The 23,755-nt window shown below is 45.0% G+C and overlaps 1 protein-coding gene across 1 annotated transcript in view; it reads right to left on the minus strand.

Annotated features, from left to right (window-relative positions):
* Nucleotides 1–21,773, minus strand: part of TP53BP1 (tumor protein p53 binding protein 1) — a 155,875-nt gene extending 134,102 nt beyond the window's left edge. Inside the window, exon 1 of the mRNA XM_073653151.1 lies at nucleotides 21,641–21,773. The gene's annotated coding sequence lies outside the window, so the exon portion shown is untranslated. The remainder of the gene's footprint in view (nucleotides 1–21,640) is intronic.
* Nucleotides 21,774–23,755: the final 1,982 nt, after the last annotated feature.

Below are 23,755 nucleotides of genomic sequence, written 5' to 3' on the forward strand. Positions count from 1 at the left end.
GCCCCTCCATGGAGCACGGCCTCACCATGGTTACTGTTGCTAAGGAGTACAGTAGTGCGGGCCTCTCACGGAGACCTTTAACCCATTAAGTAGGCTGCTTCCCGTGCTGTGTGTACATGATGGCAGCAGATTTTCCCCTCATTTACCGCTGTTCGGTTATGCATAGCTGGCCATGCATGAGGGAAGAGAGCTGGAGCAAATGGACTGACAATGCAAAGGAGCAGCCACACACAGCGACCAATCAGGTTGCAGCTTTCAATTCTCAAAGACTCATTGGACCATAAAAGCATGAGTGTGATTGGCTGCTATGGGCAAACAGCCGTTGTATTGCTTTAGTCATTATATTGCCCCCCACAGTCCTTACAAGACCCCAGGAAGTGAAATAAAACCTTGGCTGCCACACTGACCATAGACAGCTGGAAATCGGATAAAGCACAGACCCAAGGCCTCAACAATACGTCAGGTTTTTGGCGTGTGGGAAACAACGGACCATTTCTCATCAGTGCGTTAATCCAATTTTCATCCATTTGGGGTCTGTGTTTCTGATTTTACCATAGTTGCTGCAGCCATTTTTCTCGCATGCAAGCAGAAAAAAAATCCAAGTTTCTCCTGTTAAACAGTAAAAAACGTCTCTCTGCTCACACATGGCGGCAGCCGTATTCTTCAAGGACACCTTGGTTTAAATGGGGAGTCTTGATGCACAAATTGGATCAAATAGGCATGTCTACATTTTATTTTATTTTTTGTGGACCATCAGTCCAGGAACAAAGTAGATGTGTGAACATACGCATAGACTATAATCGGTTCCATGAGAAATACAGCTAGAACACGTATGTTATACACGGATGTCTGAGGCCGGTTTCACACATTTGACATTTGCTGTCCTATATTATGCCTATGAGGCTCTTGAGCTTGGGACAGGAGACCCCCGGCTGGTCCAGACATCGCAGTCCGTGCGAGGACAGCAAATGTGTGAAACCAGCCTCAAATACTCCCCAGATGGTGATCCTCATACTCTAGTCATCAGTGGACCCACCTACTCTTCCAGAATGCTCAAGTGGCACCTAAAATAAGAAAAAACCTCCTGGACCCAGGCCATGCTTGCAATCCCACCAGATGACAAAGGTCTGAATAAGGGTGCAATCATAAGTCCCTGACAATGTATCCAGGCTTAGACTGGTCCACAGGGGAACTGGTGAATCCCCTGGTAGGCCCATATGCAGAAGTGAGTTCCCCACCCCACTTAATGAACAGAGTATGGCACAATCGACTTGCTTCACTATGTCCAGACCAAGCCATTATCTCGTCATTCATTCATTCAACAAACTACCGTTTATTATATAGAAGCATAGGTAGATTTGTGAATGACCATAATGCAATATTTGCATGTAGCTGAACAGTGGTCCCCCATGGTCAGTGTTACTGGTGGGTCCTTGGCACCCAGTCCGACATTGGATGTATGAATACATTGACCACTGGTTATTACCATTCTCCTTGTCAATAGCATTTTGTCCTTAAGGATTGATCAACTATTGGACAGTGCTAGGTTGCATTCGCACCATGCAGTTGCTGTGATGTTAGAACTGCATCAAACCACATCTGAAAAAAAAGGCATCCTGTTTTGTTGCAGTTTTGCAATGCAACCTTCAAATTTCATCCCAGCAGAAGAAACACCAGCTAATTAGTGGCCGCAATAGGGCACACAGTGCTGAGAGCGAAGGACAACCACCAGTACGGGAGGTGAGTACGGTAACTTTTTTATTTCTTTACACCATTCTGGAGCCATTCAAAAAGGGTTGTTAAGTAGTGGACAACCTCTTTAACATTCCCTAGTCATTAACGAGTTTTCCTATATCAGAAGAAATGGGGCAAAGGAGAAAAATTCCATAAAACAGTAAGAGACCTATTACCACCTGATAGATCTCCCACTTATTCCAGTGCCCCAATGTCCTCCCCAGCAGTCCCTGTTCACTGTGGTGCAGCTGCTATGTCCGCAACTATCCAGGTGACCCCTGCAGCCAATAAATGGATACAGCTAAATACACAGATAATGCCACGTTCACATGTTCAGTATTTGGTCAGTATTTTACATAAGTATTTGTAAGGGTGCTTTCACACAGCATTCTTTGTCCCCGTCTGAGCATACATCCTAAAATTCCCCGCAAAATAGGGTCTGGACGTATGCTCTGAGAGGGCCATAGACCGCAATGGTGACGGCAGATGGAACGTGCGCTCTGCCATGCACTTTTTTCGGGAGTGTACTGGAGGCAGACACTCAGACACAGCAGCCTACGTCTGAGTGTCCCCATCCTGTGGGCGTACACTCCCGAAATAAGTTCACGGCAGATCTGCCATCACCATTGTGGTCTATGGCCCTGTGAGAGCATACGTCCAGACCCCGTTTTGCGGGGAATTTTAGGACGTATCCCCGATGGAGACACAGAACGCTGTGTGAAAGCACTCTATGCCAAACCAGGAGTGGGTGATAAATACAGAGGTGGTGACGTGTTTCTATTATACTTTTCCTCTGATTGTTCCTCTCCTGGTTTTGGCTTACAAATACTGATGTAAAAAACTGACCAAATACTGAATGTGTGCACGTGGCATAACAGCAGGATACTGAGAGGGACTAAAGAGAGGGGAAAAAGGATGGTGCTTATATGGCTACCATGTCATGACATAAGTTATAAGAAAAACATGTGATATATGAAGGCTTGCCTGACTGTGTTGTGCAGGAATAGAAACAACACTATTAAAAGGATATACTGGATACAATGCTGTCAATATCTCAGTCCTCATGGCTCGACCTGCTGAAGATGTCACAGGAACATATATTTGAGGAGAAAACCCTGGGGTGCAAATAAGTTGATATACACTGCTCAAAAAAATAAAGGGAACACTTAAACAACAGAATGTAACTCCAAGTAAATCAAACTTCTGCAAAATCAAACTGTCCACTTAGGAAGCAACACTGATTGACAATCAATTTCACATGCTGTTGTGCAAATGGAATAGACAATAGATGGAAATTATTGGCAATTATCAAGACACCCTCAATAAAGGAGTGATTCTGCAGGTGGAGACCACATCTCAGTACCAATGCTTTCTGGTTGATGTTTTGGTCACTTTTGAATGTTGGTTGTGCTTTCACACTCGTGGTAGCATGAGACGGACTCTACAACCCACAGAAGTTGCTCAGGTAGTGCAGCTCATCCAGGATGGCACATCAATGCGAGCTGTGGCAAGAAGGTTTGCTGTGTCTGTCAGCGCAGTGTCCAGAGGCTGGAGGCGCTACCAGGAGACAGGCCAGTACACCAGGAGACGTAGAGGGGGCCGTAGGAGGGGAACAACCCAGTAGCAGGACCGCTACCTCCGTCTTTGTGCAAGGAGGAACAGGAGGAGCACTGCCAGAGCCCTGAAAAATGACCTCCAGCAGGCCACAAATGTGCATGTGTCTGCACAAACAGTTAGAAACCGACTCCATGAGGGTGGTATGAAGGCCCAACTTCCACAGATGGGGTTGTGCTCACAGCCCAACACCATGCAGGACGCTTGGCATTTGCCACAGAACACCAGGATTGGCAAAGTCGCCACTGGCGCCCTGTGCTCTTCATAGATGAAAGCAGGTTCACACTGAGCACATGTGACAGATGTGACATAGTCTGGAGACGCTGTGGAGAGCGATCTGCTACCTGCAACATCCTTCAGCATGACCGGTTTGGCAGTGGGTCAGTAATGGTGTGGGGTGGCATTTCTTTGGAGGGCCTCACAGCCCTCCATGTGCTCGCCAGAGGTAGCCTGACTGCCATTAGGTACCGAGATGAGATCCTCAGACCTCTTGTGAGACCATATGCTGGTGCAGTTGGCCCTGGGTTCCTCCTAAAGCAGGACAATGCCAGACCTCATGTGGCTGGAGTGTGTCAGCAGTTCCTGCAAAATGAAGGCATTGAAGCCATGGACTGGCCCGCCCGTTCCCCAGACCTGAATCCGATTGAGCACATCTGGGACATCATGTCTCACTCCATCCACCAACGTCATGTTGCATCACAGACTGTCCGGGAGTTGGCGGATGCTTTAGTCCAGGTCTGGCAGGAGATCCCACAGGAGACCATCCGCAACCTCATCAGGAGCATGCCCTGGCGTTGTAGGGAGGTCATACAGGCACGTGGAGGCCACACACAATACTGAGCCTCATTTTGACTTGTTTTAAGGACATTACATCAAAGTTGGATCAGCCTGTAGTGTGTTTTTCCACTTTAATTTTGGGGGTGACTCCGAATCCAGGCCTCCATTGGTTAATAAATTTGATTTCCATTGATGATTTTTGTGTGATTTTGTTGTCATCACATTCAACTTTGTACAGAACAAAGTATTCAATGAGAATATTTCATTTATTCAGATCTAGGATGTGTTATTTCAGTGTTCCCTTTATTTTTTTGAGCAGTGTATATTGTTCGATGGGGGCGATGGGACTTCAAACAAGAGACGCAGAGTGTTCCCCACATTTTATGTCCCATCACACCCATAGAGCACTTCATGCTTCCCTGTGCTGACAAGCTTTTTGGAGATGGAAATGTCATTCTGCAGCAGGACTTGGCACCTGTCCACACTGACAAAAGTACCAATACCTGGTTTGAAAACAACAGTATCACTGTGCTTGTTTGGCCAGCAAACTCGCCTGACCTTAACCCCATACAGAATCTATGGGGTATTGTCAAGAGGAAGATGAGAGACACCAGACCCAACAATGCAGACGAGCTGAAGGCTGCTATCAAAGCAACCTGGGCTTCCATAACACCTCAACAGAGCCACAGGCTGATCGCCTCCATGCCACGCTGCATTGATGCAGTAATTGATGCAAAATGAGCCTCGACCAAGTATTTTTCAAGCTGTTGATATAAAGTATTCTAATATACTGAGATAATGACCTTTGTGTTTTCATTGGCTGTAAGTCATAATCATCAAAATTAACAGAAATAAACACTTGGAATAGATCACTCTGTTTGTAATGACTCTATACAATATAGGAGTTTCACTTTTTGTATTGAAGAACTGAAATAAATTAACTTTTTGATGATATTCTAATTTTGTGAGAAGCACCTGTATATACCGTATTTGCACCTGATGTTTCCTCTACATGGCTACAGCTAAGGATAGTGAATGGCTGCAGCAGTCACTTGGGTAGTCAAACACATCATTCTTGCAACACAGTAAAAAACATGCAGCCGGAAACAGTGGTGCTGAAACAATGGGGGATTTATCAGGTGAGTAATAGGTTTTCTATTATTTTATGTCATTCTCATTTGGAAAACCCCTTTAAGAGATTAAAATGTTACCTATGTTACCTTTTTTATTTCTTTACATGTGGCTTTAGCTTTGTGCTTAAAAAAAAAGACTTATGTTCCTACCTGCCACAGGTACATACTGTAGTTAATTAGTGGTGAGCAAGGGGGTAAATAGAAAATATACTCATGTCTCATATGGAGGATCTATGCTACAAATGAGAGGCAATATGCATATTCAGTTTCCCAGAGGAGCATTGCATGGCGAATAAGCCTCCTTACCTTGGCATGCCAGGGCCAGTATGTCACTGTCCACAAGTAGAAACTTTACCCTTTAGGCCACGGCCCCACTATCAGTATTTGGTCAGTATTCGGTCAGGCAGTATTTTTCTCAGGAGTGGGAGAAAAAAAACAGGAGTAGGTGATAAATGCAGAATTGGTGACTTATTTCTATTATACTTTTTCTCTGATTGTTCCTCACCTCTTTTTGTCTCCCACTCCTGAGAAAAAATGCTGACAGACTACTGACCAAATACTGATAGTGGGGCCGTGGCCTTAGACCTCAGTCCAGAGCCTCTCACCTAGCCAAAGCAGATCTCATACTTTGCACTGATGAGGGCCAATAGCCCAAAACACCGTGTCTGCAAATTGAGATTCTGATTTGGGTATTATCCTAAGTCATATTGCAAGACTCATTAATCATAGAATCATAGAATGGTAGAGTTGGAAGGGACCTCCTGGGTCATCTGGTCCAACCCCCTGCTCAAAGCAGGATTCACTAGATCATCTCAGACAGATGTCTGTCCAGCCTCTGTTTGAAGACGTCCATTGAAGGGGAACTCACCACCTCTCGTGGCAGCCTGTTCCATTAAAGGGAATCGGTCACCCCTGGCACTTATTTGACCTCTAATATGGGCATACAGGTGATAGAAATGTAAATCTATTTATACCTGTATGCCTCATATTAGAAATCTTGTTGCTGTGAAATGTCTTTTTATTCAGTCAAGTTTCTGATGTGTTCCAGTCCCGGGGCCTGGAAGAAATCCCCGCCTCCTGTGGTAATTACAATGTTTTCCCCCTCCTTTGCATGCAGGGATGGGCTGGGCCTGTGGGCAGAGGGGAAAATGCCCCCCAGGCCGGTCCTCCAGCAGAGGTTTTGGGCCGCCCGGCCGTCAGCCATCGCCTCAATACTGCCGCAGCCACTCTCCTCTGCATGCACCCTCCCAATAGGGCGCGCGGCCTGATGGGAGAGCGAGCGGCCTGATGGGAGGGTGTGCGTAGAGGAGAGTGGCCACGGCGCTAATGAAAGGGGGATGGTGCGCGCGCTGACAAAGGTGAGGGAATGGCCCGTGGACCCACAGGTAAGTAGTGATCAGCATTGGAATGGCAGAGGTATTTATTTATTTTTTTAATCTGGGGCCATTATACTGTGAGGAGCACTATGTGGGGCGCTGTATACAGTACGGAGCACTATGCGGGGCCGTGTATACAGTAAGGAGCACTATGGGGGCCGTGTATACAGTACGAAGCACTATGTGGGGCCGTGTATACAGTATGAAGCACTATGCGGGGCCGTGTATACAGTACGGAGCACTATGCGGGGCCATGTATACAGTACGGAGCATCATGCGGGGCCATGTATACAGTACGAAGCACCATGTGGGGCCATGTATACAGTACGGAGCACCATGCGGGGCCATGTATACAGTACGGAGCACCATGCGGGCCCATGTATACAGTACGGAGCACTATGCGGGGCCATGTATACAGTACGGAGTACTATGCGGGGCCCATTATACTGTTGGAGGACTATGTGGAGCCCATTATACTGTATGGAGCACTATGTGGGGTCATTATACTGTATGGACCACTATGTGGGGCCATTATACTGTATGGACGACTATGTGGGGCCCATTATACTGTTGGAGGACTATGTGGGGCCCATTATACTGTATGCAGCACTATGTGGGGCCATTATACTGTATGGACCACTATGTAGGGCCCATTATACTCTATGGAGGGCTATGTGGAGTCCATTATACTGTATAGAGGACTATGAGGGTCCATTATTCTGTATGGAGGACTATGTGGGGCCATTATACTGTATGGAGCTTTATGTGGGGCCCATTATACTGTATGGAGGACTATGAGGGGCCATTATTCTGTATGGAGGACTATGAGGGGCCATTATTCTGTATGGAGGACTATGTGGGACCAGTATACTGTATGGAGGACTATGTTGGGGTCATTATACTGTATGGAGGACTATGTGGGGCCCATTATACTGTTGGAGGACTATGTGGAGCCCATTATACTGTATGGAGCACTATGTGGGGCCATTATACTGTATGGACCACTATGTGGGGCCCATTATACTCTATGGAGGACTATGTGGAGTCCATTATACTGTATGGAGCACTATGTGGGGCCATTATACTGTATGGAGGACTATGTGGGACCATTATACTGTATGGAGGACTATGTGGGGCCCATTATTCCGTATGGAGGACTATGAGGGGCCATTATTCTGTATGGAGGACTATGTGGGGCCATTATACTGTATGGAGCTTTATGTGGGGCCCATTATACTGTATGGAGGACTATGAGGGGCCATTATACTGTATGGAGGACTATGAGGGACCATTACACTGTATGGATGGCTTTGTGTGGCCATTATACTGTATGGAGCACTATGTGGGGACATTTTACTCTATGGAGGACTATGTGGGGCCCAATATACGGTATGGAGGACTATGTGGGGCCCATTATACTGTATGGTGCACTATATGGGGCCATTATACTGTATGGAGTACTATGTGGGGCCATTATACTGTATGGAGAACTATGTGGGGCACATTATACTGTATGTAGGACTATGTGGGGCCATTACACTGTATGGAGAACTATGTGGGGCCATTATACTGTATGTAGGACTATGCGGGAGCCCATTATACTGCGTGGAGGACTATGTGGGGCCCATTATACTGCATGGAGGACTATGTGGGGTCATTATACTCTATGGAAGACTATGCGGGGGGCCATTATACTGCGTGGCAGACTATGTGGGGCCCATTATTCTGTATGGAGGACTACGAGAGGCCCATTATACTATATGGAGCACTATGTGGGGCCATTATACTGTATGGAGGACTATGTGAGGCCATTATACTGTATGGAGGACTATGTGGGGCCATTATACTGTATGGAGGACTATGTGGGGCCCATTATTCTGTATGGAGGACTCTTTGTGACCATTATACTGTATGGAGGGTTGTGTGGGGATTACAGTTGGAGAATCGTACTGTGATGGGGTCACCATTCTTTGTTGCGGGGATTGAGGGAGAGGGGTACAGTAGGGTCATCATACTGTGAATGTGGAGGAATTCACTGTCGGGGTGTCATACTGTGTTTGGGGGAACTTTTGTTTGCATCATACATTATTATTTGTTTCATTCAAGGATTTTTATCCTCTGTTAAATTACATATATAAATCAGGCCATATGCTTTTTACTGCTTTTATATAACATATTATAATATTCCACTATAATTTTTAAACTAATCGTTATATTTGATAAAGAAAAACTTCCTCAGAAATAAACACTTTTTTAATAAATATCAAGGTAGTAGTATAATGATTCTATAACATTATATATACACTTTGTCCTACCTGCTCGTATTCAGTCATAGGGGTGTGATTCTCTAATTCAGTCAGGGGCGGGCACAGCCTTCAGTCACTGCTGGCGACACCCACGTATTTGAATATTGCTCCCAGCATATGGGGCGCATGTGCATTTCTACATGTCCGGCGCTGGTCCCGCACCTGCGCAGTGAGGCTGTGCCGCTGCTCATGGGCCACTGCTGTGTGCTTGCCCCCTAGACCAAAATTTGCCAGCCAGCCCCTGCTTGCATGTCACAGTACCCAGATTTGGCTGCTGCAACTGCACATCACAGGGCACTGTGATGTGCAGGGGAGGGGGGAAACATTGTAATTCACACAGTAGGCAGGGATTTCTTCAGGGCCCCCGGACTTGAACACATCAGAAACTTGATTGAATAAAAAGACATTTCACAGCAACAAGACCTCTAATATGAGGCATACAGCTAGGAATAGATTTACAGTTCTATCACCTGATTGCCCATATTAGAGGTCAGATAAGTGCCAGGGGGCGACAGATTCCCTTTAAAGGGTCAATAGTGACTTGTAGGATTGCTGGCTCCAATAGGTGGTGCTATAGAGTTCAAGTCCTCTTCTTCTCTAAAGAGACAATTTGCATGTGATGACTTTAGGCATTTCACCTTTGACACAAATGAGTTCACCTAGAATTCACAATATGAACCACAGACTATTATATTAGTACAAACTGAATTAAGTAGCACTGCTGCAGCAAGGCATGTCCCCTGAAAGCCGGAGGAGTGTCAGCTCCAGTAAGGAGGGAAATAGGAGAGCAGGGCAGGCCAGGCAGGCGCTGGTAGTGGGGGACTCAATTATTAGGGGAACAGATAGGGCAATCTGTCACAAAGACAGGGATCGTTGAACAGTGTGCTGCCTACCTGGGGCTCGAGTCCGGCACATCGCTGATCGAGTTGACAGATTACTGAGAGGGGCTGGTGAGGACCCAGCGGTCATGGTGCACATTGGCACAAATGGCAAAGTTAGAGGTAGGTGGAAGGTCCTTAAAAAAGATTTCAGGGAATTAGGCTGAAAGCAAGGACCTCCAAGGTGGTATTCTCTGAAATACTACCGGTACCACGTGCCACACCAGAGAGGCAACGGGAGATAAGGGAGATAAATAAGTGGCTCAAGAACTGGTGTAGGAAGGAGGGATTTGGGTTCCTGGAGAACTGTGCCAACTTCTCAGTTGGCTACAGACTCTATTCTAGGGACCGGCTGCACCTCAATGGGGAGGGTGCAGCTGTGCTGGGGGAGAAAATGGCTAGAAGGTTGGAGGAGTGTTTAAACTAGGGATTGGGGGGAGGGTATTCATTTTATAGGTGGGGAAGATAGTGCAGATAGTGACCTGGGCACAAATAAAGAAATTGGGGGTGGGGTTAGAACAGTCAATAAAGTAAGTAGGAATAGAGGTACAGAGAGATACATAAAATGCATGTACACTAATTCCAGAAGCCTCACCAACAAAATGGAGGAATTAGAATTAATTTTGTTGGAAAATAATTATGACATGGTGGGGATATCTGAGACGTGGCTGGACGAGAGCCATGACTGGGCAGTTAATTTACAGGGCTATAGTCTGTTCAGAAATGACCGTACAAACAAGCGAGAGGGGGGGGTGTTTATATGTAAAATCATCCTTAAAACCCATCTTGAGGGGGGATATATGTGAATCTAATGGAAATGTAGAGTCCCTGTGGGTGGAGATAAGGGGAGGGGGAAAAAATAATAAATTACTGATAGGGCTTTGTTATAAGTCTCCAAAAATAATGGAAGCAGAGGAGAATATCCTCGTAAAGTAAATAGATGAAGCAGCGACTCAAGGAGAAGTCATTATTATGGGGGACTTCAACTACCCTGAAATACATTGGGGGACAGAAACCTGTAGCTCAAGCAAAGGTAATAGGTTTTTGACAACTATGAGAGACAATTACCTTTCAGAACTGGTTCAGGACCCAACAAGAAGGGGGGCACTGCTAGACCTAATATTAACCAATAGGCCAGACCGCATATCAAATATACGAGTTGGGGGTCACTTGGATAATAGTGATCACAAAATAATACGTTTTCATGTAACCTTTAATAAGATGTGTGTAGAGGGGTTACAAGGACACTAAACTTCAGGAAGGCAAATTTCCAACAGTTGAGAGATGATCTTAGTGCAATAAACTGGGACGATATCCTGAGACATAAAGCTACACAAAGCAAATGGGAGACATTTATTAGCATCCTGAATAGGACCTGTGCCCAATATATACCCTATGGGAATAAACATGCTAGAAATAGGAGGAAACCACTATGGCTAAATAGAGCTGTAATGGGCGCAATAAGTGACAAAAGAAAGCATTTAGAGAACTAAAGCAAGTAGGTAGTGATGAGGCATTAAATAAATATAGAAAATTAAATACAATTCTGTAAAAACCAGATCAAGGCAGCAAAGATTGAGGCAGAGAGAATCATTGCCAGAGAAAGTAAAAATAACCCCAAAATATAACTACATAAATAGTAAAAAACTAAAAAATGATAGTGTTGGCCCCCTTAAAAATAGTCTGGGTGAAATGGTGGATGAGGATGAGGAAAAAATATGCTAAATGATTTTTTTTCAACCGTATTTACACAAGAAAATCGCATGACAGAAAACATGATCAGTGATAACAAAAATTCTCTATTAAATGTCATTTGCTTAACCCAGCAGGGAGTACGGCGGCGTCTAAGAATCACTAAAGTTGACAAATCCCCAGGCCCGGATGGGATACACCCGCGAGTACTGCAGGAATTAAGAAACGTCATAGATAGACCATTATTTTTAATCTTTAAAGATTCCATAATAACATGGTCTGTACCACAGGACTGGCGTATAGCAAATGTGGTGCCAATATTCAAAAAGGGGACAAAAACTGAACTTGGAAATTATAGGCCGGTAAGCTTAACCTCTACTGTGGGTAAAATCCTGGAGGGTTTCCTAAGAGATGCTATACTAGAGTATCTGAAGAAAAATAACCTCATGACCCAATATCAACATGGGTTTACGAGGGACCGTTCCTGTCAAACTAATCTGATCAGCTTTTATGAGGAGGCAAGTTCCGGACTGAACCAAGGAAATGCAGTGGATGTTGTGTATATGGACTTTTCAAAAGCTTTTGATACGGTTCCACACAAACGGTTGATACATAAAATGAGAACAATGGGAATAGGGGAAAATATATGTATGTGGGTTAAGAATTGGCTCAGTGATAGGAAACAAAGGGTGGTTATTAATGGAAAACACTCAGACTGGGTCTCAGTTAACAGTGGGGTACCACAGGGGTCAGTATTGGGCCCCCTTCTTTTTAACATTTATTAATGACCTTGTAGGGGGCATACAGAGTAATATTTCAATATTTGCAGATGACACTAAATTCTGCATCTGCAGGGTAATCAATACAGAGGAGGACAATTTTATATTACAGGAGGATCTATGTAAACTAGAAGCTTGGGCTGATAAATGGCAAATGAGCTTTAATGGGGATAAATGTAAGGTAATGCACTTGGGCAGAAGAAATAAAATGTACATAATTATATGCTTAATTGTAAAACACTGGGCAAAACTGTAACTGAAAAAGACCTGGGTGTATTGGCGGACGACAAGCTCACGTTTAGTGGCCAGTGTCAGGCTGCTGCTGCAAAGGCAAATAAAATAATGGGATGCATTAAAAGAGGCATAGATGCTCATGAGGAGAACATAATTTTACCTCTATACAAGTCATTAGTGCGACCACACTTAGAATACTGTGCACAGTTCTGGTCTCCGGTGTATAAGAAAGACATAGCTAAACTAGAGAGGGTGCAGAGAAGAGCGACCAAGGTTATTAGAGGACTGGGGGTTCTGCAATACCAAGACAGGTTATTACACTTGGGGTTATTTACTGTGGAAAAACAAAGGCTTATGGGTGATCTTATTACTATGTACAAGTATATGAGGGGACAGTACAAAGACCTGTCTACTTATCTTTTAACTCTGAGGCCTGAGACGGGGACAAGGGGGCATCTTCTACGTCTGCAGGAAAGAAGGTTTAATCATAATCACAGACGCGGATTCTTTACTGTAAGAGCAGTGAGACTATGGAACTCTCTGCCGCATGATGTTGTAATGAGTGATTCACTATTAAAATTTAAGAAGGGCCTGGATGCCTTTCTTGAAAAGTATAATATTACAGGTTATATATACTAGATTCCTTGATAGGGCGTTGATCCAGGGAACTAGTCTGATTGTCGTATGGAGTCGGGAAGGAATTTTTTTCCCCAATGTGGAGCTTAGTGTTTGCCACATGGTTTTTTTTTGCCTTCCTCTGGATCAACATGTTAGGTTATGGGTTGAACTAGATGGACTTAGTCTTCCTTCAACCTTAAAAACTATGTTACTATGTTACATCCAGTTTTCTATGCAAAAGCATCTTACAAAAAAATATCCTGCACAGTATAACTTTCTATATGTAACATGGGAGCATATGGGTATCATATTACACAGAGATGAAGGTTCTGAGTCACACTCAGGTCTGCTGTGCTCCAGCACGTCATCACTCTGCAGTGAGGAGAGCAGACAGGTGGTCAATACATGTCTCACACTGAGCCTGATCTAAGCTATAGTGGGGGCCTGTTCTTTCCACTGTGTGTTGCTGCCTGCTTAGGATTGGTCAGTGTCAGAGACAGGGAGAAGTACACCCTCCCCAGTGAAATCTCTCGGGTAATGCCCATTTGGGCTTCAAATAATTAACTGTTTGGGTGCTGAATACTTTGCTAATATCTCCACAACAGAGGCGAAATTAGAAAAAAAATAACAGTTTTACTCTGCTCTGCAGCGTCTATTGTATCGAATGTCCAGGTCAACATGAAAAAAAATTGTTAAAGGTCCTTTTTAAGGCACTGTAAGGCAGTGCTAGTCATCATGCTGGGGACACTCGCTTCACCGGGTCAATTAAAGCACACCAGCCACGTTTTCCAGTATTTCACAATCCAGCAGTTTATTACACTTCACTACTGCTTATAACCGAGTCCAACTCAGTGGCTCGCCGACATATTACACATATAATGTCCAGGAGCCTTTCAAGTGGCAGACAGGCCCACTTGGCTCCAGTTACAGCCTTCAGCAAAGTCACTTATATCAACGTCCATATAATGCAGTGTTTTACCTTTGCCAGGTTTTAGCTGCTTCAGACTTGTTCTGCCACAGCTGTGGCTTTACGGCTTCCCAGATGGGGGTCTCCAGCACTCGTACCTTCAAAGGCTACTGACATCGCTTACACATTGTAACATACCTGGCGGCGTCCTTGCATGGTGGTCCATCTCCCACTGTGCAAGAGCGCGCACTTGATCTCCAGTCCAGAATGTCTCTCTGGCTTCCCTCCTTGCTGTCTGTCTGTTTTGGCTGCATAGGGCGACGCCCGCTGAACTTCCTGTTTCTTGTACCTGCTGCGGACACGCCCCTGTTGCAAATTCAGCCTATTGCTGTCCATCTTTGGGTATTTATACCACCTTCTTCCTCAAGATGGCGCCTGAGCATTGTTTCTTGTCAGTTGGCTTTTTGTCTCTGACATGCCAGGTCCTATCCTGTTTTCCTGCCTGTTTTCCAGTTCTGTGTCTGAACTGTGGTCTGTTCTTGTGAACACGCTTCTTGCCTGTTCTTTCGCCTTCTAGGGGCCGTATTCCTAGATCTGCCTGTCTGTGCCTTGCGGTATCTGTTCCCGTCTGAACAGAGTCCTGTTTGTGTCTCTGCCTTTCGGTATCTGTTCCCGTCTGAACAGAGTCCTGTTTGTGTCTCTGCCTTGCGGTATCTGTTCCCGTCTGAACAGAGTCCTGTTTGTGTTCCTGCCTTGCTGTCTCTGTTCCCGTTCCTCTGTTCCCTGTTGTCTGTGCCTCGTTTCTACTTTAACCTTGTCTCCCTTTTCCCTCTGTCTGTTTTCTGCGTCTTTCTGCAGAGTCTGAACTCGCTCCTAAATTCCTTCTCGTCGTCTCTGTACCTCTGTTGTGAATTTAGTGTACGCTCGCTACTTCTATGTAAGTACTGTGCGTGCTTCTGGTTCTGCCTTTCCTTCTCCGTCTGTTCTTTGTGAACAGAGTCCTATCCCCTTGCCTTGTTTACCGCTCTGCGGTGTCCGCTCTGCTCCTGCTTAGCTTGCCGCTCTTGCGGTTTCTGCTCTGCTCCTGCCTTGTTTACCGCTCTGCGGTGTCCGCTCTGCTCCTGCTTAGCTTGCCGCTCTTGCGGTTTCTGCTCTGCTCCTGCCTTGTTTACCGCTCTGCGGTGTCCGCTCTGCTCCTGCTTAGCTTGCCGCTCTTGCGGTTTCTGCTCTGCTCCTGCCTTGTTTACCGCTCTGCGGTGTCCGCTCTGCTCCTGCTTAGCTTGCCGCTCTTGCGGTTTCTGCTCTGCTCCTGCCTTGTTTACCGCTCTGCGGTGTCCGCTCTGCTCCTGCTTAGCTTGCCGCTCTTGCGGTTTCTGCTCTGCTCCTGCCTTGTTTACCACTCTGCGGTGTCTGCTCTGCTCCTGCTTAGCTTGCCGCTCTTGCGGTTTCTGCTCTGCTCCTGCCTTGTTTACCGCTCTGCGGTGTCCGCTCTGCTCCTGCTTAGCTTGCCGCTCTTGCGGTTTCTGCTCTGCTCCTGCCTTGTTTACCGCTCTGCGGTGTCCGCTCTGCTCCTGCTTAGCTTGCCGTTCTTGCGGTTTTCACTCTGCTCTTGCCTTGCTTGCCGCTCCTGCGGTTTCTGCTCTGCTCTTCTCTTGCTTACTGCTTCTGCGGTTTCCGCCCTGCCCTGCTTCTGCCCGCTGCTCCGGCAGTCCTGTCCTGCCCTGCTTGTGCTCGCTGCTCCTGCAGCCCCGTCCTGCTCTGTTCTTGCCCACCGCTTCGGGCGTTACCTCTCTACTGTGGTTGTCTACCGCATCTGCGGTTCTGTGACCCAGTCTGTACTGGGTCTTAACCTCTCTGTGCTCCAGCCCGTCCTTTCGGCCAGTACCTCCCTGCCTGCATACTCGCCTGTATCCACCCATCTGCATACCTGCTGTGTTTGCTTACATCCACCAGTCTGTGCCAGCCTAACCTGCCTGTTCCAGTAATCCCAGCGTGGGTCAACCCCCGTGTCCGGAGTTTGACCTGGAGTAGCACCTGGTCCCTCTGCCCGGTTTCTCCCTGGTGCACTGGCGTCGTATGCCGTCGTGCCACCTTGGTCGGATCGGCCAGATACTTAGTCACGCCCCTCCAGGCACTCTCCGGTCCATGGTCCAGTGGAACCACAACACCCGCACACGCCAGTCAGTCCGGGCGTGTGCATAACACACATAAGAATCCAGCCTCTGCCTTTCAGGCTTCACCAGGCTTCACTAGGCCTCACACTCTAGCGGTGTCCCACACGGGAACAGGCCTCACGCCTTTCACACCTGTCTCAAATCTACCAGGGTTTATATATCCTCTAGTGCACAGACAGGACCTGTGCTGATGTCACAGTCATGTGATCAGACACCTGGGGGAGGTACATGGTCGGCCAAAACACACCCTGGACCATTACAGTAATGCCGCAGGCCGCTGCATTACAGGCCCCGATTTTCCAGATAGAGGCTAAAAATGTGTTATTTTGGCCTTCATCTGTCCAGTAATTCAATATTGCAACACCAGATATGTGTGTAAAAACCTATAAGCTGACTATATAATAAAGCACTCCAAACAAGATATAAATCCTACATCAAACACGGAGTATAACAGCGAAGATCGATAAAAAAGTATAATTTTATTCAATGACACAGATTACAAAACACAAAATAAAAAAGAATAAAAGATGTACACCACACTGATCGCCTATTGAAACAGCTACCAAGAGAAAGCATGCTAGTTTATTTAGTTCAAAGTAGGAAAATCAATTCCCAGACACAAATGCATGTGAATCCATAAATGAGATGTAAATATCATATATCAATAGTAGATGCAGGTCTACTTATTCATAATCAAATCATGTAGGTCAAAGACCTTGAACTAGATATGTAAAATGCACATAAGGATCACCTTGTTCACAAGAGATCAGAAGAGGATGCACATGCAAAGAGAGATGTAAGATGGCAGCATCACGTTAACAATGTTAAAGTAATCATAAAGAGGCATACCAGTGTGGCAGTTCAACCAAGGAGCACCACGGAGCAGTCCTTGGTTGAACTGCCACACTGGTATGCCTCTTTATGATTACTTTAACATTGTTAACGTGATGCTGCCATATATGTATGATTGTTTTGTAATATGATGTGTGTTTTGTAATCTGTGTCATTCAATAAATTTATACTTTTTTATCGATCTTGGCTGTTACACTCCGTGTTTAATATAGGATTTATATTAGATATGTGTGTGTCCGACACTCGGGACTAGGACCGGTGTCACCACCTGGGCAAGTGCCAGAGCCCTGAGCAAGCCGGGGGACCCACTTGCCGCCAGGGACACCGGCACATTATGGAGACCGTGAGTTGGGGGGCCTGGTGCCAGGTTCCCCCCATCGTGCTTTAAACTATTTGAAATACTAACCTCTCACTGTTCCCCACTGCTCCAGTCTCTTCCGCGCCTTCTGACTGTGACGTTTCAGGACAGAGGGCACGATGACGTCACTACACTGCGTCCTTTGTGCTGAGCAGTGAAGAGGGTCAGAAGACCTGGATGAAACCGGAGCAGCGGCCGTCAGCCAGCGGGGAACGAGGAGAGGTAAGTTTTTAAGTATTTATTTTTTATGTATGGAACATTATATGGGGCCCATTATATACTGTATGGAGCAATATATGGGGCCATTAAATACTGTATGGAGCAATATATGGGGCCATTAAATACTGTATGGAGCAATATATGGGGCCATTATATACTGTATGGAGCAATATATGGTGCCATTACACTGTATGGAGCAATACATGGGGCTATTATATGGGGTCATTATTCTGTATGGAGGACTACGTGGGGCCCATTATACCGTATGGAGGACTATGTGGTGCCAATAATATTATATGAAGGACTATGTGGTGCCCATAATACTGTATGGAGGACTATGTGATGCCCATAATACTGCATGGAGGACTATGTAGTATCCATAATACTATATGGAGGACTATACTGTCCGGTCTAAAATGAAAACTTTTGAATCCCCCCAGGGTACGCACTGTGCGCTGTGAGGATTCGCCAGTTTCTGAGCTATTATAGAATTTACAATAGATATCACTCATGTAATGTAAGAAGTGAAATCTTTGCATTGTACTATCCCTATATTTCTCTGCTGTATCTGTGCATCATGAATCGTGGTATGTGTTAAAGGGGCCCACTGAGACTCTTTCGCCCAGGGCCCACGAAAACCTGGAGCCGGCCCTGCTTGCGACCTACACATCAGCTGTAAGGGTATGTGCACACGGTCAGGAGCCTCTGCGGGTTTGATGTTGCGTATTTATGCAGCGTCAAACCTGCAGCGGCCAGATGTTACAGCATAGTGGATGGGATTTCTAGAAATCCCTTGTCCACTATGCGTCTCCGTGCACCTGCAGATCACCCGAAGAAACTGACATGCGGCGCGTCTTTCCAGACCAGCAGCATGTCAATTTCTCTTGCGGGTCCTCGGACACACATCTAGCTGAAGTGTATTGCAGCGCACGAACTTGCCAGATCAGTGCGCTGCAATACACACTGCTGGCCAATCAGTGGCCAGCAGCTAGCAGCTGACGTCAGCGTACAAGCGACTGGGCGCATGACAGTAATGTCGCTAGGACGCTGGAGTCAGCTGCCGGCTACAGGAGAGGACGCTGCGCTGGAGAAGAACGAAGGTGAGCAGGAGTGTTTATTATGGTTTTTTTTGTTTGTTTTTTAATATGCGACGAACAGGGGCACTGGGGGGGGGCATATATGCATGGACTGGGGGGGCATATATACATGGACTGGGGGAGGCAGCATATATACAAGGATGGGGGGGCAGCATATATACAAGGATTGGGAGAGGCAGGCATATATACAAGGATGGGGGGAGGGCAGCATATATACAAGGATGGGGGCATATACCAAGATGGGGGTGAGCACATTCTTTATTTCTGCGGTTTCATACCCCTGCTCCTTCCTGTGGCTGCTCTATGCTGCCCTCGCCAGCTCTTTGTATCAGTTGTTAGTATCAGTAAAACCTCAGTATCTAGGTTAAATTGTCGTGTTGGCACTTGGCGATAAATAAGTGGGTTTTGGATTGCAGTTTGGGCACTCGGTCTCTAAAAGGTTCGCCATCACTGGTATAGAGTATAGAGATGGAAAACCACAGCTTGATACATTGTGTAGTGGCTGTTATCTGGTTCTGAAGCTCCGCTCTGAAGGGAATGGGTGATTGGCTGCAGCACTCAGGAGCGGTCACTGCACAGTGTCACAAGCTGTGATGTCCCAACTGTAGTATGGGCTTCTGGCAGCCATGGGACCTGCTAACATCTGCTTTGTGACGGTGCCAGCTTTCACATCCCCTCTGACCTGATATTGATGGGAGTTCACTCATAGATTGTAAACTTGCAAGCAGGGCCTTCACTCTTTTTGGTATCTGAGTTATGTTTATTCTGTAATGTCTTTATTGTCTGTACAAGTCCCCTCTAAATTGTAATGTGCTGTGGAATATGTTAGCGCTATAAAAATAAAATAATTATTATTACTAAAAAACATGGATGGAGTGGTCACATACTTGCACAGCAGACACAGACCAGTAGTTTAGCATGGACCAGAGGACCTTTCACTAAATTTTACACATTGGTCTGGATGCAATAGTGGCTGCACAGCGTAATAAAACCTTTTTGTTTGTTTTTAATTTCGCCTCTCCACTGAGATATCAGCAATCCAAGTACTTGGCACCCGATGAGTTAACCTTAGTTATATCTATGTGGGTGTTTTCATTGTGGGCCTGTACTTCTTCTCCCTGTAGGAGTTTATATCTGATAACACCCACTTGGACTTTACAAAAGTTAACTTATTGGTTGCCAAATACTTTGATTGCTAATCTCTCTGCAATGGAGAATCAAAATTAAAAACAAACAAAAACATTTTATTCTGCTCTGCAGTCATTATTACATTGTGCGTTGGGTCCAACATGAAAAATTTGGTGAAAGATCATTAAAGGTAAAGCATGTTTTTTTTTTTACTATGCCACATGCAGTTGCAAGCTTAGTTTGTTAAAATCCCAGAAAACCCATATAGTAATGTACAATTACTCAATTTCTTAAAGTTACCACACTACTGTGCTGAATATGCTGAAGGAACAGGGCCAAACAGTGTCGTTTGATGTACCTACTGTATTTGCATACAGGAAATTATGTTTATATAATAGATATGAGAAAAACAAATGTGTGCCGTACACCTGGAAGTCAAATCAAACAAAACATACGCAAAAAAAGGGGGTAACCTATTTTTTCCAGTGTGACTGACTGTGGTTGAGCTACCACATAGCTTCTTTCTCAACTTATGGCAATGTATCTAAAAAGTAAGAAGAATACAACAATGCATATAATAGGATAGAATATTACAACAATGCAACATGGTTTTCCAGCTCCATACGACAACTGTAATAAGAATGTTCCTTTATAAGAGACCTAGCAAAAGCTGCTTTTGTTGACAGAATCACATTCACTCAATAAGAATAAATAGTAATAATAAATAAATAAATAGCCCACAAAACACAATCAGAAAGCCAATGGAATGAAGCTCCACCTCTTTGACTTCTTAAAAACAGGCCTTTTTTGCTTCCTAGGAACATGGGTGCAGGAAACGTATCAAGTAACTCCTCTGGGCTGTTTAGATGCCCTTAGTATGCCCTCTATGTGTCCCAATGTCAGGGATCCTGTTCCACTGACTGTTTGCATTAAGGAAGTTCTTATTCTTAAATTGACACTATATTTATGTTGTGATATTTTTGGTGTCTTTTGTTTCCTTTATCATTTGCTTCGCTGAAGGCTACACCTCTCCACTACAGGACATGTAACACAGGCACATCATCACCACAATTTCATCTGATCCTGGCATGATCACTTTCCCTGTTTTATCCACAGAGAACAAAGCCTGAGCTTCCCCTGCTGACTGCCATTGTATCTAATGGTCCATCATTGGCTTGTTTGTAAACACGCAGAACATATTCCACATGTAAGAAGATACATTGTATGTCATTCCAGTATTTCTTCTATTCTCTGGCTGAACATTCTGACACTTCTGCAGCATAACCAGGGGGGCATTGTTAGAGGTGATATTGATGTACTAATGCTAAGCAGAATGGCACCATCTTACATCTTACAGGGAATGCTCCTGGCACTGCAATACTTAGCCTGTTACACTGCTGCCACTGCCAAGCATGAAACCCTGGCAGAAAATCACAATTCATTCTTCCTTATGCAGAGAACAAAGAGCCTCCCCACTACATAACAGGGACACAGCTACAATGCTCATGTAGTCACATTGTGTGGCAGAAGAGAAAAGTTTTGGGGTCCCTGGACATACCCTATGCCATCTACTACTCATATGACATAAAACACGTCATAGCATCTCTTCCATCTGGAGAATGAATGAAAGGATTACGCAGCAGACCTGCCATTGTGGACTCCTGCATTCTCCTGGCTGTCTCCAGCACATATAGCCTACAGCCCAGTGTCTACAGCATGCACCACTAGAACAATAGCTAGTCTGTAAATGTAGATTTACTGTACCTCAGTAAGCTCAGTAGATCTAGAAGGGAAGGCAGGCAAGCAGACATGGGAGGGACACGGGCAGAATGGTTTCTGCGGCTGGGGAAAGCTGCTCATCTGAGCTGCCAATCCCTAGAAGAACGCTAGGGGCGCTGTGTCACACCAGAGGAGGAGTTCTTTGTACTGACATCAGACATGCCAGCTTTGGTATTATTGTTGTAGCAGGATTGAAATAGTCATTAAGGCTACAATTACTGGACATTATTTAACATATATCCACTTCTGATACAATGATCTAAGTACAGATTTATTTCTTGAATTTATTCGTATAGTCCCAGCAGACTGTCTCAAGACCAAAGTCAGCGCAGCCGTCTACCAGGAAATTTTAGAGCACTTCATGCTTCCCTCTGCCGACAAGCTTTTTGGAGATGGAAATTTCATTCTCCAGCAGGACTTGGCACCTGTCCACACTGACAAAAGTACCAATACCTGCTTTAAAAACAACAGTATCACTGTGCTTGATTGACCAGAAAACTCGCCTGACCTTAACCCCATACAGAATCTATGGGGTATTGTCAAGAGGAAGATGAGAGACACCAGACCCAACAATGCAGATGAGCTGAAGGCCGCTATCAAAGCAACCTGGGCTTCCATAACACCTCAGCAGTGCCACAGGCTGATCGCCTCCATGCCACGCCGCATTGATGCAGTAATTGATGCAAAAGGAGCCCCGACCAAGTATTTTTCAAGCTGTTGTTATAAAGTATTCTAATCTACTGAGATAATGACCTTTGTGTTTTCATTGGCTGTAAGCCATAATCATCAACATTAACAGAAATAAACACTTGAAATAGATCACTCTGTTTGTAATGACTCTATATGATATACAAGTTTCACTTTTTACATTGAAGAACTGAAATAAATTAACTTTTTGATGAAATTCTAATTTAGTGAGATGCACCTGTATGTCCTCCCCGCATTTGTGTGAGTTTCCTCTGGGTATTCCGGTTTCCTCCCACACTCCAAAGACATAGTGATAGGGCACTGGCAGTTCAAAGTCTCCTGGGTCTCACGGAACACTGCCGTGTCACGCAGAGAGCAGTTTGGCAGTCCGACGTACTACATCAATTCAGCTGGGTCAAGCGGACTGACGATTGCGCTCTGCGTGATCCAGCAACTGTGAGGCTTGGTAACCTTAAGGGAGCCTTTATCCCCTTTACCCCCGAAGGTGGTTTACACATTAATGACCAGGCCAATTTTTACAATTAACAATTTTACTGGCGCCATAAGGGTAAGGATTAATCACTAAGGGAGACTCCCATCATTATAGACCTGACCAATACAAAAAAGCTGGAGGCAAACATCCCCAAATGTCAAAGAAGAGTATCAAAATTGTCATTTAAAATATCATTTTTATTAAATCAATATTAAAACCTTTGTTCAGTAGAAAAGTGACACACACAAAAATTGTGCGTTGAATACAAAAGAAAGATATATGACAATTACAAGCGAAAACATGTATCCATCAGTACTACATAAGTAATTGGGTAGCATGTAAAGAGATATAATAATTAATGAATAGTCAATAACAATAGTTGAAACTATAACATCTCCTCAAAGATCAGAACAATGTCCTGCACTCTCTGTAATGCTTGTTCCATAGCATGATATAAGTAGCGTGGTAACACTATTATCCCATCATGAGCTAAAGTGGCAAGTGCATACGTGTAAGCCCAATAATAGTGGTAAACTATCAATAGTAAAATGAATACCGAACATGCCTTAAAATAAAGCCATGCTTACCCATGAAATAGTAGGTTCGTCCTGTATGTCAAACTGCCCCGATGCCAATTTCGCATACCTTGTTTCTTCAAGGGACCTAGGTATCAACTGTGTCAGTCTGCATATATATACCCTAATGTTAAATCCAGGTGTGGCTAATAATGAGCAGCGCCGCATCCAATGGGCACATGTGGGCGGGATATCCAGTGATACACCCATCACCTCCGGGGGAGGAAAAGAGTACATATCAAAATTTGGAGGTAATTAACTTGTCTAATCATAAGCTGACTGACAATCAGCGGAAGGTGCTACAACTGGGCCTTACCTTTGTACCCGATAATAATTTTGATTTTT

This window comes from Phyllobates terribilis, unplaced genomic scaffold (assembly GCF_046119375.1).
Source record: "Phyllobates terribilis strain yellow unplaced genomic scaffold, ASM4611937v1 Scaffold_11__3_contigs__length_659146591, whole genome shotgun sequence".
Taxonomy (NCBI): domain Eukaryota; kingdom Metazoa; phylum Chordata; class Amphibia; order Anura; family Dendrobatidae; genus Phyllobates; species Phyllobates terribilis.